This window comes from Carcharodon carcharias, chromosome 1, assembly GCF_017639515.1.
Source record: "Carcharodon carcharias isolate sCarCar2 chromosome 1, sCarCar2.pri, whole genome shotgun sequence".
Classification (NCBI taxonomy): Eukaryota; Metazoa; Chordata; class Chondrichthyes; order Lamniformes; family Lamnidae; genus Carcharodon; species Carcharodon carcharias.
In genome coordinates this window covers 36,031,101-36,046,647 of record NC_054467.1, presented here as the reverse complement: position 1 = coordinate 36,046,647, position 15,547 = coordinate 36,031,101, and positions in this window count along the sequence as shown.

Here is a 15,547-nt window from a genome sequence, read left to right as displayed (position 1 = left end):
TTCACTATGAGACCACTACTTGTACCATCTCATTTCACATTCTGTCATGAAAGTATAATAATTTTCATAATAATTTTCTGGTTTATTATAAAGTAGGTTTATGGGGGTAAGTATTTTAATTACATTTGAAGTCAGGTAGACTGCAGGCTTTGACTCATCAAAAGTAGCTCGGTGCTTGGTGTGCTAATGAGTAACATGGATGTTGGCTTAGCTTGTAGGGTATGAAGGGATGTGGACTTCACTGGCTGGGCCAGCATTTATTGCTAATCCCCAGTTGCCCTTGAGAAGGTGGTGGGATGGCAGCATGGCAATATGGCATCACTAGAAGGGAAATGTGTCATGTGATTTGGTCTCAGTTTCATTTTGGCCTGTGAGATAGAATTTACCCTGCAATTTGAGAGGAAAAAGCTGGAATCAGATGTAAGGTATTACAGTTGAATAAAGGCAACTACAGAGGCATGAGGGAGGAGCTGACCAGAATTGACTGGGAGATGAGCCTAGCAGGAAAGACAGTGGAACAGCAATGGCAGGAGTTTCTGGGAGTAATTTGGGAGACACAGCAAAAATTCATCCCTAGGAAGAAGAAGCATACTAAAGGGAGGATGAGGCAACCATGGCTGACAAGGGAAGTCAAGGACAGCATAAAAGCTAAAGAGAAAGCATACAATGCGGTGAAGAGCAATGGGAAATCAGGTGATTGGGAAGTCTACAAAGACCAACAGAGGACAACTAAAAAAGAAATAAGGAGGGAGAAGATTAAATATGAGGGTAAACTAGTCAGTAATATAAAAGAAGATTGCAAGAATTTTTTAGATATATAAAGAGTAAGAGAGAGGCAAGAGTGGACATTGGGCCACTGGAAAATGACGCTGGAGAAGTAGTAGTGGGGAACAAAGAAATGGCGGAGGAACTGAATAGGTACTTTGCATCAGTTTTCACGGTGGAAGACACGAGTAACATCCCCAAAGTTCAAGAGAATCGGGGGGCAGAGGTGAGTATGGTGGCCATTACCAAGGAGAAGGTGCTAAGAAAACTGAAAGGTCTGAAGGTGGATAAATCACCTGGACCAGATGGATTACACCCCAGAGTTCTGAAGGAGATAGCTGAAGAGATAGTGGAGGTGTTAGTTGTGATCTTTCAGGAATCACTGGAGTCAGGGAGGGTCCCAGAAGACTGGAAAATTGCTAAGGTAACCCCCCTGTTTAAGAAGGGAGTAAGGCAAAAGACGGGAAATTACAGGCCGATTAGCCTGACCTCGGTCGTTGTAAGATTTTAGAGTCCATTATTAAGGATGAGATTTCAGAATACTTGGAAGTGCATGGTAAAATCAGGCAAAGTTAGCATGGTTTCGTCAAGGGGAGGTCATGCCTGACAAATCTGTTAGAATTCTTTGAGCAGGTAACAAGTAGGTTAGACAAAGGAGAGCCAATGGACGTTATCTACTTGGACTTCCAGAAGGCCTTTGACAAGGTGCCGCACAGGAGGCAGTTCAGTAAGATAAGAGCCCATGGTGTTAGAGGCAAGGTACTAGCATGGATAGAAGATTGGCTGTCTGGCAGGAGGCAGAGAGTGGGGATAAGTGGGTCCTTCTCAGGATGGCAGCCGGTGACTAGTGGAGTTCCGCAGGGGTCAGTGTTGGGACCACAACTTTTCACTTTATACATTAATGATCTAGATGAAGGAACTGAGGGCACCCTGGCTAAGTTTGCAGATGATACAAAGATAGGTGGAGGGACAGGTAGTATTGAGGAGGCGGAAAGGCTGCAGAAGGATTTGAACAGGTTAGGAGAATGGGCAAAGAAGTGGCAGATGGAATACAACGTGGGGAAGCGTGAGGTCATGCACTTTGGTAGGAAGAATAGAGGCATAGACTATTTTCTAAATGGGGAGACAATTCAGAAATCTGGAGTGCAAAGAGACTTGGGAGTCCTAGTCCAGGATTCTCTTAAGGTTAACTTGCAGGTTGAGTTGGTAGTTAGGAAGGCAAATGCAATATTGGCAATTATTTCGAGAAGACTAGAATATAAAAACAGGGATGTGTTGCTGAGGCTTTATAAGGCTCTGGTCAGACCACATTTAGAATATTGTGACCAATTTTGGGCCCTGTATCTCAGGAAGGATGTGCTGGCCCTGGTGAGGGTCCAGAGGAGGTTCACGAGAATGATCCCAGGAATGAAAGGCTTAACATATGAGGAACTTTTGAGGACTGTGGGTCTATACTCAATGGAGTTTAAAAGGATGAGGGGGGACCTGATTGAAACTTACAGAATACTGAAAGGCCTGGATAGAGTGGACGTAGGGAAGATGTTTCCATTAGTAGGAGAGATTAGGACCCGAGGGCACAACCTCAGAGTAAAGGGAAGACTTTTTAGAACAGAGATGAGGAGAACCTTCTTTAGCCAGAGAGTGGTGAATCTATGGAATTCATTGCCACAGAAGGCTGTGGAGGCCAGGTCATTAATTGTATTTAAGACCCAGATAGATAGGTTCTTGATTGGTAAGGGGATCAAAGGTTATGGGGAGAAGGTGGGAGAATGGGGTTGAGAAACTTATCAGCCATGATTGAATGGCGGAGCAGACTCGATGGGCTGAATGGCCTAATTTCTGCTCCTATGTCTTATGGTCTTATTGAGCAGAATTCAGCACACACAGCTCTACTGCTGATGTCTTTAAGATTTCTATCCATCTATATGCCTCGTTTAAATAAATGAATGCACAAGATGCTTACCTAATCCCCTCTTTTTATTCATACATGGGATGTGGGCTTTGCTGGCTGGGCCAGCATTTATTGTCCATCCTTAGTTGCCCTTGAGAAGGTGGTGGTGAGCTGCCTTCTTGAACTGCTGCAGTCCATGTGGTGTAGGTACACCCACAGTGCTGTTAGGAAGGGAGTTCCAGGATTTTGACCCAGCGACAGTGAAGGAACGACAATATATTTCCAAGTCAGGATGGTGAATGACTTGAAGGGGAACTTGCAGGTGGTGGTGTTCCCATATACCTGCTGCCCTTGTCCTTCTAGATGGTAGCGGTCGTGGGTTTGGAAGGTGCTGTCTAAGGAGCCTTAGTGAATACTTGCAGTGCATCTTGCAGATAGTACACACTGCTGCCACTGTTCGTCGGTGGTGGAGGGGGTGAATGTTTGTGGATGTGATGCCAATCAAGCGGGCTGCTTTTGATGTCATGCTTCTTGAGTGTTGTGGGAGCTGCACTCATCCAGGCAAGTGGAGAGTATTCCATCACACTCTTGATGTGTGCCTTGTAGATGGTGGACTGGCTTTGGGGAGTCAGGAGGTGATTTACTCATCGCAGGGTTCCTAGCCTCTGACCTGCTCTTGTAGCCACAGTATTTATATGGTTAGTCCTTTCAGTTTCTGATCAATGATAGCCCCCAGGATGTTGATAGTGGGGGATTCAGTGATGGTAATTCCATTGAACATCAAGGGGTGATGGTTGGATTCTCTCTTGTTGGAGATGGTCATTGTTTGCACTTGTGTGGCATGAATATTACTTGCCACTTGTCAGCCCAAGCCTGGATATTGCCCAGGTCTTGCTGCATTTGGACATGGACTGCTTCAGTATCTAAGGAGTCCCGAATGGTGCTGAACATTGTGCAATCATCAGCGAACATCCCCACTTCTGACCTCAGGTCAGGAAGGAAGGTCATTGATGAAGCAGCTGAATATGGTTGGGCCTAGGGCACTACCCTGCGGACCTCCTGCACTGATGTCCTGGAGCTGAGATGACTGACCTCCAGCAAACACCACCATTTTCCTTTCTGCTAAGTATGACTCCAACCAGTGGAGAGTTTTGCTGCTGATTCCCAGTGACCCCAGTTTTGCTAGGTCTCCTTGATGCCACACTCTGTCAAATGCGGCCTTGATGTCAAGGGCAGTCACTCTCACCTCACCTTGTCAGTTAAGCTCCTTTGTCCATGTTTAAACTAAGGCTGTAACGAGGTCAGGAGCTGAGTGGCCCTGGTGGAACCAAAAGTGGGTGTCAGTGAGCAGGTTATTGCTAAGCAAGTGCAGCTTGATAGCACAGTTGATGACCCCTTCCATTACTTTACTGATGATCGAGAGTAGACTGATGGGGCAATAACTGGCTTGAATTGGATTGTCCCTGCTTTTTGTTTACAGGAATAACTGGGCAAGTTTCCACGGAGCCATGTAGATGTCAGTGTTGTAGCTTGGCTTGGAGCACAGCAAGTCCTGGATCACAGGGCCCACAGCCTTTGCACTATCCATTGACTTCACATTGACATAGCTGATATCACGTGGAGTGAATTAAATTGGCTGAAGACTGGCATCTGTGATGTGGGGACATCTGGAGGAGACCGAGATGGATCATCCACTCAGCACTTCTGGCGAAGATTGTAGCGAATGCTTCAGCCTTATCTTTTGCACTCATGTGCTGGTCTCCCCCATGATTGAGGATGGGGATATTTGTGAAGCCTCCTCCCCCTGTGAGTTGTTTAGTTGTCCACCACCATTCATGACTGGATGTGGCAGGACTGCAGAGCTTAGCTCTGTCTATTATTTGTTGCTTATGCTGTTTGGCATACAACTAGTGCTGTGTTATAGCTTCACCAGGTTGACAATTCATTTTCAGGTGTGTCTGGTGCTGCTCCTGGCATGCATTGCTGTGCTCTTGAACCAGAGTTGATCCCCTGGCTTGATGGTAATTGTAGAGTGGGGGATATGCCGGGCCATGAGGTTACAGATTGTGTTCATGCATAATTCTGCTGCTGCTGATGGCCCACAGTGCCTCATGGATGCCCAGTCTTGAGTTGCTAGATCTGGTCAAAATCTATCCCATTTAGCATGGTGGTAGTGCATTTAAGAGTCAACCGCTTTATTGTGGGTCTGGAGTCACATGTAAGCCAGGCCAGGTAAGGGCAGCAGATTTCCTTCCCTAAAGGGCATTAGTGAACCAGATGTACTTTTACAACAGTGGTTTCATGGTCATCATTAGACTTTTAAGCCCAGATTTTTATTGAAATCAAAGTACACCATCTGCCATGGCAGGATTCAAAGCCAGGTCACCAGAGCATTACTCTGGATCCCTGGATTACTAGTTCAGCGATAATACCACTACGCCATCACCTCCGCTTTCTGAACCCACACTGCTTGTCTTTATCCAAATCACTACATTGCACTGTTGTCTCAACTTTTCTCTTTGGATTTGTGAATTTTCTTTCAACCAAACCCTCGCCAATCCCTGCTGCCGGTTATTTTAAAGCCCATTGTATGACCCTTGTTGTAAAATTCACCAGGTCTCTGATCCCAGCTCATGCTTTCCAAAGAAATGGTTCCAGTATCCTTTGAATCAAAACCCCTCTTCCCACGCCACTCCTTGAACAACACATTTAATTCTCTAAAATGCTTGACACTATGCTAATTGGCACATGGCTCAGGTAACTATCCAGAGATTATTCTTTTTGAGGTTCTGTGTTTTAGTTTGGACCCTAACTCCTCAAATTTTTTCAGCAGAATATCGTTCCTAGTTCCAGACATGTCCTTGGTTCCATATGGACCACGGCAACTGGATCGGCGCCCCATCCCACTCCAAGTTAGTCTCCAGCATGAGGCGATGTGCTTCACCCAGGGATCCGGGCAGGCAATACAACCTTCAGAACTTCTGGTCACGGCTATAGAGAACAGTAACTAGCCCCTGATTATACAGTCCCCCATCACTACCACTTCCTTTTCTCTCCCCCCATTTGAATGCAATCCTGCACCATGGTGCCATAGTCAGTATGCTTATCCACCTTGCAGTCCTTGTTCTCATCTATACAGTTAGCAAGTACCTCATACCTTTTACTCAAAGTCAGGTATAAGATTCCCCCATCACTATATGCTGGACCTCCAAACCTTCCTCACTCACAGTCACACCCTTGTGTCCTTGACCATTGATCAACTTTAAAGTTCTTCTTAACTTAAGGACTGTGACTGTATCCAAGGACGAAATGTCCAGGTACCTTGTCTCCTCCTAATGCCTCATAATGTCTGTAGTTTGAACTTTAGCTTAGCAACTCTGAGCTGAAGTTGATCAAACTGCAGATATTTACTGCAGAGGTAGTTGCCTGATACTGCTACACATTTCACAAACTCCCACAAGTTCCAGTTACAGCACACCACCTGCCCTGCCATATCTGTCTAATCTTAATTATTTGTTTGATTACTTGGCTAAATTAGTAACTATTTAACTGAAGTAATATCCTAGCTTGTAGACAAAGTAATACCACCCTTCTTTTGTGTTACTACAGAAATCAGCCACTGGAGAAAACCAAAAAAGAATAAAAACCAGCATCTCTTTCTCTCTCTGCATCAAATTCCCACTTGCACCAAATTCCAGACTTAGCACTTGGTTCATGAAGCACTTTGTGTTTGTCTATGCTGTGCAGTAGGAAATACTAACTACTTATATAGAGAGCTCACACCTAAATTACAACTGCTAAGTCTGCTTCCTGCTATGGTAATTAATACTAATTCAGGTAACAACTTTTAGTCAATTGACAGACAACAGAAATGTCTGGCAGTTGCAGTTAACTAGGAACCTTAATTTGCTTGCAGTTTCTTTTGAAGTTATAAAATTCTAAGTCATTGCCTAACTGTTAATCTAAATTACAGCTTAAGAAATACTGACCAGAGTGATCGCGCTGGCACAAATTCCTCATGTTGCACTCAGCTGAAAAAGCAAACTGTTCACTGAGCATTCTGTATTCCCTGAGGCCCTCACTGTCATAGAGGTCGGTATTCAGCCAATTCAATGTCATATCAAGAAAAAGCTAAATGCACTGGATACAGCAAAGACTATGAGGCCCAACAACATACCAGCTGTAGTACCGACACCTTATTCTCTAGACTAGCCACAACCCTAACCAACCTGTTCCAATACAGCTGCAACTTTGGCATCTACCTGACAAAGTGGAACATTACCCAGATATGTCCTGTCCAGAAAAAGCAGGACAAATCCACTGCAGCTAATTACCATCCCACCAGTCTGTTCTCAACCATCAGCAAAGTGATGGAAGGTGTCATCAACCTTCAACACCTCTTTGTTCTTTTGTCTGTGACATCTTTTGATTATCTGCTCCTATCACTGCTTGCTTGTCCCTACAACACAACGCCACCCCCCCAACTTCTCTCCCCCCACCCCCCAACCTTAAACCAGCTTATATTTCACCCCTCTCCTAATATTACTCAGTTCTGCTGAAGGGTCATGAGGACTCGAAACGTCAACTCCTTTCTTCTCCGCCGATGCTGCCAGACCTGCTGAGTTTTTCCAGGTAATTCTGTTTTTGTTTTATCATAAAGCAGCACTTGCTCAGCAATAACTTGCTCACAAATGCTCAGTTTGGATTCTGCCAAGACCACTCAGATCCGGGCCTCATTGCAGCTATGGGCCATACATGGGAAAAAGAGCTGAATTCCAGCAGCAAGGTGAGATTGGCTGTCCTTGACATCAAGCATTTGGCCGGGTGTGGCATCAAGGAGCTTTAGTAAAATTGAAGGAAATGGGAATTGTGGAAAAACTCTCCACTGGCTGGAGTCATAGGCAGTATGGAAAAGGATGTGGGGTAGCACAAATAATACAAGTTGAGATAAAGTCAGTAGCAAGAAAGGGACTTATCCCAGAAAATCTAGGTGTAGAATTAGTTTTGTGGGGGAGCTAAGAAATAACAAAGGGCCAAAAAATGGTGCAAGTATTTGAAAAGCCCCCTAACAGTATTGAGCAGTGCGTTACACAGAAATTAAATCAGGAAATTTGAGGATCATGTAACAAAGATAATGCAACAATCATGGAGTATTTTAATCTACATATCGACCAGATAAAACAAATTAGCAAAAGTAGCTTAGGGGCTGAACTCATGAAGTATATTCAGACTGTATATGAACAGTTTCCTAGGGCAATTTGACCAGGAACAAATGACAGAACATGTTATTTTAGGCCTACAGTGAGACCAAGTGGCTCAGTTGGTAGTGCTCCTGCCTCTGAGTTGGAAGACCCTGATTCTATTCTCATTCCAGGGTTTTCTGGCCACAGCAGAAACATTTACACAGCTCAAAGCAGCTTGTTAATCAGCCTCCATTTTCCTTGCAGTGCTCCACACCATTCTCCAAGTGAGAAAAGAGTGTGAAGACATGCAAAACTAACAATTCTAGATCTTGTATTGTGTATTTTTTTTTTATTTGTTCATGGAATGTGGGCATTGCTGGCTAGGCCAGCATTTATTTCCCACCCCTAATTGCCCTTGTTCAGAGGGCATTTTAAGAATCAACCACATTGCTGTGGGTCTGGAGTCACATGTAGGCCAGACCAAGTAAGGACAGCAGATTTCCTTCCCTAAAGGACATTAGTGAATCAGATGGGATTTTACAAAAATCAACAATGTTTTTCATCAGACTTTTAATTCCAGATTTTTATCGAATTCAAGTTTTACCATCTGTTTTGGTGGGGTTCAAATCCAGGCCCCCAGAGCATTATCCTGGGTCACTAGAACACCAGTCCAGCGATAATACCACTATACCACCGCCTCCCTCTGAGGTATGGCTAATTATTAATTCTACGGTTAAGATCCCCGGGGAAGAGTGATCATACTATTGTTATGTTCAGTTTGAGAGTGCCATGGTTAAATCCAAAAAGAGGCTTATAAGTTTAAATTTAAGCCAACTATTGGCGTATGAGGGTTGAGTTGGCTGAGGAAGATGCTGAAATTAGATTAAAAGATATGATGATAGATATGCAATGGCAAATATTTAAAGTAATGATACATAATTCTCAAACAATATACATTCTATTGAGGAATTAAAAAAATTCCTTATTATACCAGAAAAGAACATCCATGGCTAACTAGAGAAGTTAGGAGCAAGATTAGAAAGACTTACATTGTTGCCCAAGAGACCAGTTAACATAAGGATTGAGAGGGATTTAAGATCAGCAAGGATAACCATGAAATTGATAAAGAGTAAGAAAATAAAATGAATGAATAAGCAAAAAATACAAAAACTGATTGTAAGAGCTTTTGCAAGTATGTAAAATGAAAAAAATTGCAAAAGTAAACGTGGGTTCCTTAGAGGCAGAAACTGGAGAAATTATAATACAGATAAGGAAAGACAGATGTTAAACAAATATTTTGTATCTTTCTTCACATTAAAAGACACAGAGGAAGTGTGGGGAACCACAAGTCTAATCAGAGTGAGGAATTTAAAGTGATTTATATTAATAACGAAAAAGCACTGGAGAAATTAATGAGGCTGAAGGGCAAAAGATCCCTTGGATCTGATGACCATTAAAAGAGTTGGATGCAGAGATAGTGGATGCATTGGTCTTGATCTTTCAGAATTCCCTGGATTCTGGAGCATTCCCCATGAATTGAAAGGTAACAAATATAACCCAGCTGTTCAAATAAGGAGAGAGAAAGAAAATGGGAACTAAAGCCAATTAATCTGGAGTGCTGCTTTGTGCTGTATTAGAGTGCTTAAGTAAGAGTTGATGAGAGAGTGAGTTCAGTAAAGAGGGAAGGAGGGATACTTTCATTTCGTACATCTTATCAGTAAGAAGAGCGGCGGCCTTGGTAAGTAGGACCTAGTGAGTATTTCTTCTGTCCTTAATATTCTCTCAAGGAAGAGGAAGTAAAAGTAAAAGGAGTAATTTGACGAGGAAATATTCAAGGAACGGCATGACACTGTGAAGTTCTGAGGAACAAAGGGACATTGGCGTGTCCATAGATCTCTGAAGGCAGAGGGGCACGTTAGTGGGGTGATGAAAAAGGCATATGGGACACTTGCCTTTATCAATTGAGGCATAGATTACAAAAGTAAGGAGGTCATGTTGGAGTTGAATAGAACCTTGGTGAGGCCACAGCTGGAATACTGTGTGCAGTTCTGGTCACCACTTTATAGGAAAGATGTGATTGCACTGGAGGGGGTGCAGAGGAGATTCACCAGGATGTTGCCTGGAATGAAACATTTAAGTTATGAAGGGAGGTTGGATAGACTTGGGTTGTTTTCGTTGGAGCAGAGAAGACTGAGGGGCGACCTGATCGAGGTGTACAAGATTATGAGGGGCATGGACAGGATGGATAGGAAGCAGCTGTTCCCCTTAGTTGAAGGGTCAGTCACAAGGGGGCACAAGTTCAAGGTGAGGGGCAGGAGGTTTAGGGGGGATGTGAGGAGAAACTTTTTTACCCAGAGTATTGTGACGGTCTGGAATGCACTGCCTGGGAGGATGGTGGAGAGGGGTTGCCTCATATCCTTTAAAAAGTACCTGGATGAGCACTTGGCACGTCATAACATTCAAGGCTATGGGCCAAGTGCTGGTAAATGGGATTAGGTAGGTAGGTCAGGTGTTTCTCACGTGTCGGTGCAGACTCAATGAGCCAAAGGGCCTCTTCTGCACTGTGATTCTGTGAGTCTGTGATAAAGGGAGTAATTTAAGGGTAAGCCATGGCAGGCCAGCTCGTGCAAGTGGGATTCTCCTCCTGTGCAATGTGGGAATACAGAGACACTTCCAGCGTCCAGTGCAACCACATGTGCAGGAAATGTCTCCAGCTGCAGCTACTCAAAATCTGCATTTCAGAGCTGGAGCTGTGGTTGGAGTCACTGTGGAGCATCCGCAAGGATGAGATCTCCATGGACAGCACATAAAATGAGGTGGTCACACCACAGGTAGAGAATGCACAGGCAGAAAGGGAATAGGTGGCCACCAGACAGTGTAAAAACACTAGGCAAGTAGTGCAGGAGTCCACTGGGTTCATCTCCCTATCTAACAGATTTTCCATTTTGGATACTGCTGGGGAGATGATTTCTCAAGGAAATGCAGCAAAAGCCAAGTCCAAGGCACCACAAGTAGCTCAGCTGCACAGGAGGAAGGGGAGAAAAAAAGAGTGGGAGGGCAAAGTGGTAGGGGATTCTATTGCAACGGGAACAAACAGATGTTTCTGTGGCCGCAGATGTGACACCAGGATGGTATGTTGCCTCTCTGGTGCCAGGGTCAAGGATGTCACTGAGCAGCTGCAGGACATTCGAAAGGGGGAGTGTGAACAGCCAAAGGTCGTGGTCCATATTGGTACCAATAACATAGGTAAAAAGAGGGATGAGGTCCTGAAAGCAGTATATAGGGAGCTAGGAAATAAGTTAAAAAGCAGGACCTCAAAAGGTAGTAATCTCAGGAGGAGGCAGTGATGTAATGGCATTGTCATTGGACTAGTAACCCAGAGACCCAGGGTAGTGCTCTCTGGGCCAGGGTTTGATTCCCACCATGGCAGATGGTGGAATTTGAATTCAATAAAAATCTGGAATTAAAAGTCTATTGATGACCATGAAACCATTGTCGATTGTTGTAAAAACCCATCTGGTTCACTAGTGCCCTTTAAGGAAGGCTATCTGCTGGCCTTACCTCATCTGACCTAAATGTGACTCCAGAACCACAGCAATGTGGTTGACTCTTAAATGCCCTCTGAAATGAAACCAGACTTGCAGGAGGATGGGATCCTGAGTGGGGAGATACAAGAAAGGGAAACAAAGATAGGGATGAAAGACAGAAAATTAGTAAGCAAAAGTGGAAGGCAGAGAAAACAAGGGCTAGCAGCAAATAGGGCCATAGTACAAAAAAATGTGTAAAAATGTTAACAAGACAAATCTAAAGGCACTGTATCTGAATGCATGGAGTATTCACAATAGGGTAGACAAATTAACAGTTCAAATAGATGTAAAGGGGTATAATATGATTGTGATTACAGAGACATGGCTGCAGGGTGACCAAGGCTGGGAACTGAATATCCAAGGGTACACAATATTTAGGGAGGACAGGCAAAAAGGAAAAGGAAGTGGTTTGGTATTGTTAGTTAAGGCTGAAATTGGTGCAATAGTGAGAGAGGATATTGGCTCAGAAAATCTAAATGTAGAATTACTCTGGGTGGAGGTAAGAAGCAACAAGGGGTGCAAAACATTAGTGGGACTTGTCTATAGGCGTCCAAACAGTAGTGATAAAGTAGGGAGTGGCATTAAACAGGAAATTAAAGATGAATGTAACAAGGGTGCTACAGTGATTATTGGTGCTTTCAATCTACATATAGACTGGGCAAACCAAATTAACAATAATATGGTGGCGGATGAATTCCTGGGGTGTGTACAAGATTTTTTTTAGACCAGTATGTCGAGGAACTGACTAGGGAACAGGCTATCCTAGATTTGGTATTGTGCAATGAGAGGGGGTCATTTAATAATCTTGTGTGGGGTCCTTTAGGGAACAGTGACCATAACATGATAGAATTCTTCATTAGAATGGAAAGTGAAATAGTCCAATCTGAAACTAGGGTCCTAAATCTAAACAAAGAGAACGACAAAGGTATAAGGTGTGCGTTGGCTAAGATATATTGGGGAACTTCATTAAAAGGCATGACAGTGGATAGGCAATAGCTAATAATTAAGGAACAAATGTATGCATTGCAAGTTTTACATTCCTTTCTGGTGCTAAAGCACAACAGGAAAAGTGGTCCAACCATGGCTAACAAAAGAAATTAAGGATAGCATTAAATCCAAAGGCAAGTCATATAAAGTCGCTAGAAAAAGTAGCAAGCCTGAGGATTGGGAGCTGTTCAAAGTTCAACAAAGGAGGACCAAGAGAGTGATTAAGAGGGGAAAAATAGAGTATGAGAGTAAACTTGCAAGGAACATAAAAGTAGACTGTAAAAGCTTCTATAAATATGTAAACAGGAAAAGCTTAGTGAAGACAAACGTAGGTTCCTTACAGTCCGAACGGGAGAATTTATAATAGAGGACAAGGAAATGGCAGAGTAATTAAACAACTACTTTAGTTTTGTCTTCATGGAGCGAGACACAAATAACTTCCCAGAAACACTAGGGAACCAAGGGTCTAGAGAGAAGGCGGGATTGAAGAAAATTAGTAATACTAAAACAATAGCAATGGTGAAATTAATGTGACCAAAAGCCAATAAATCCCCAGGGCCTGATAATCTACATTTCAGGGTACGAAAGGTGGTGTTAAAGGAAATAATGGATCCATTGGTTGTCATCTTCCAAAATTCTGAAGATTCTGGAATAATCCCAGCAGATTGGAGGGTGGCAAATGTAGCCCCACTATTTAAAAGAGGAAGGAGAAAGAAAACAGCAAATTACAGACCAGTTAGCCTCACGTCAGTAGTAGGGGAAATGCTAGAGTCCTTTACAAAGGACACTTAGAAAATATCAACAGGATTGGACAAAGTCAACATGGATTTAAAAAGGGAAATTATGTCTGACAAACTTATTGGAGTGTTTTGAGGACATAACCAGCAGAATTGATAAGGGAGAAAAAGTGGATGTTGGATATTTTGGATTTTCAGAAAGATAAAATCCCACATAAGAGGTGGAATTTTCCGGGCCCAGTGCCAGTGGGCGTGATAGGTGGCATGAATGGACAATATGGTGTGATGGGTTTAACAACGGCAAGAAGGCAGGTCACAATTGTCTGCTCAGCCTGCCAATGGCGGGCCGCGTGTCTCGCCATCAGTTGTCGGGAACCTCATTGTAATACATCAGCATATCATTATCAGGCCATCTCGCCAGGCTTTTGCACCCCCGTTGGATCATCCATCCATGTCAGCGGGAAAGCACACCGACATGTCGAACAACAGCACAGAGGCAACATGCACTTAGCAGCCTGCACTTTGGGTGAACTGGAGAGGAGTGCACAGCAATGTTCCTTAGCGCTCACCAGGGTCGCCTGTTGCTTTGCAGGCTTCAGGGGCACCGGTGGGTTGGGATTAAGTGCCACCCTGCCTGACTGGTGGTGGGGTGGGAATCAGGGAACAAGTGCAGGCAACTTTTGATGGTGAGAGGGAGCACTGTGATAGGACTTCAGGGAGAGAGCCTCCAGATTCCTCCAGAGGTTTCTTCGGGGCTTGATTGGAGTCCCTGGGTCATGGACTCTGTCAGCTGTTTGGCAGATATGCCTGTGAAAGCAATGAGAGATAATTAGTGCATGGCAGTGGCCTGCGAAAGAGGGCACATCACTCGCAGCATGGTTTTCTGATGGATGTTGCACTGCTGGGTCCTCACTTGGTAAGGCAGCGCCAACCTCACCATCAGCACAGGACTGGTCCAGATTCTCACCGTCCAGCTGTATGGTTCTGTTTTCAAAGTCCATGAGAACCTTGATTTCGGGCATTCCGCTACTGGTCTGCAACCTCTTTCTCTTGTTGAAAAGTATAAAATTCTGATAGGGATGGACAGACTGGATGCAAGGATGATGTTTCCTCTGGCTGGGTGTCTAGAACAATGGGTCACAGTCTCAGGATATGGGATAGGCCATTTAGGACTGAGATGAGGAGAAACATCTTCACTCAGAGGGTGGTCAACCTGTGGTCAACCTCTACCACAGAAAGCTGTGGAGGCCAAGTCATTGAATACATTTAAGAAGGAAGTAGATAGATTTCTGGACTCTAAAGGTGTCAAAGGGTATGGGGAGAGAGCAGGAGTATGGCATTAAGGTAGAGAATCATATATGGTCATATTTAATAGCGGAGCAAGTTCCAAGAGCTGAATGACCTACTCCTGCTCCTATTTTCTATGTTTCTATTAGTAGTTGGAAAAATACTAGGATCTATTATTATGGGCATGGTAACCGAATGAAGAACTTAATCAAATTAATATTCATAAAGAAAAGTACTGGAGAAATTAATGGGAATGAAAGCCAAGAACTCTCCCATGCCTGATGATACCTTAGGTGACAGCTGGAGTATACTGTAGAGGAATGTGAAATTATCCACTTTGGTATGAAGAATGGAAAAGCAGAATAATTTTATTAAAAGGTGAGAGACTAGTAAATGTTGGTATTCAGAAGGATTTGGAGGTCTTTGTAGACAAATGGCAGAAAGTTAACATGCAGGTCCAGTAAGCAATTAGGAATGCAAATGTTACGGTAGCCTTTAAAACAACGGGGTTGTAATATCAAAGCAATGAAGTCTTACTACAATTATATACAGCTTTGCGTGACCACACCAAGAGTACTACGTACAATTTTAGTTACCTTATCTGAGGAAGGATATAATTGCAGAGGAGATACAATGAAGGTTCACTAGGTTAATTCCTGGGATGAGAGGACTGTGCTTCGGAAGAGACCAATTAGAATTGGCCAATATTCTCTGGAGTTTAGAAGAATGACTGGTGATTTCATTGAAACATTAAAAATTCTTAGAGGGCTTGACAGGGTGGAGGCTCTTTCACCTGGACCTCAGGATTATAGTTTCAGGTTAAGGGGCTGGCAATTTAGGACTGAGATGAGGGGACATTAGCAAAGTGAGTGTTGGTCCTATAGGAAGTAAGTTTGGGGAATTAATAATGGAAAGTAAGGAGATGGCAGATGAATTGAACAGGTATATTTCATCAGTTTTCATTATAGAGGATGTGAGTGACATCAGAAATAGCTGTAAATCAGGAAATGGAAGGGAGGGAGGAATTCAGGAAAACTACAATCACCAGAGAAGTGGTATTGAGCAAATTGTTGGAGCAGTGGGTTGACAAATCCTAGGGTCCTGATGGAC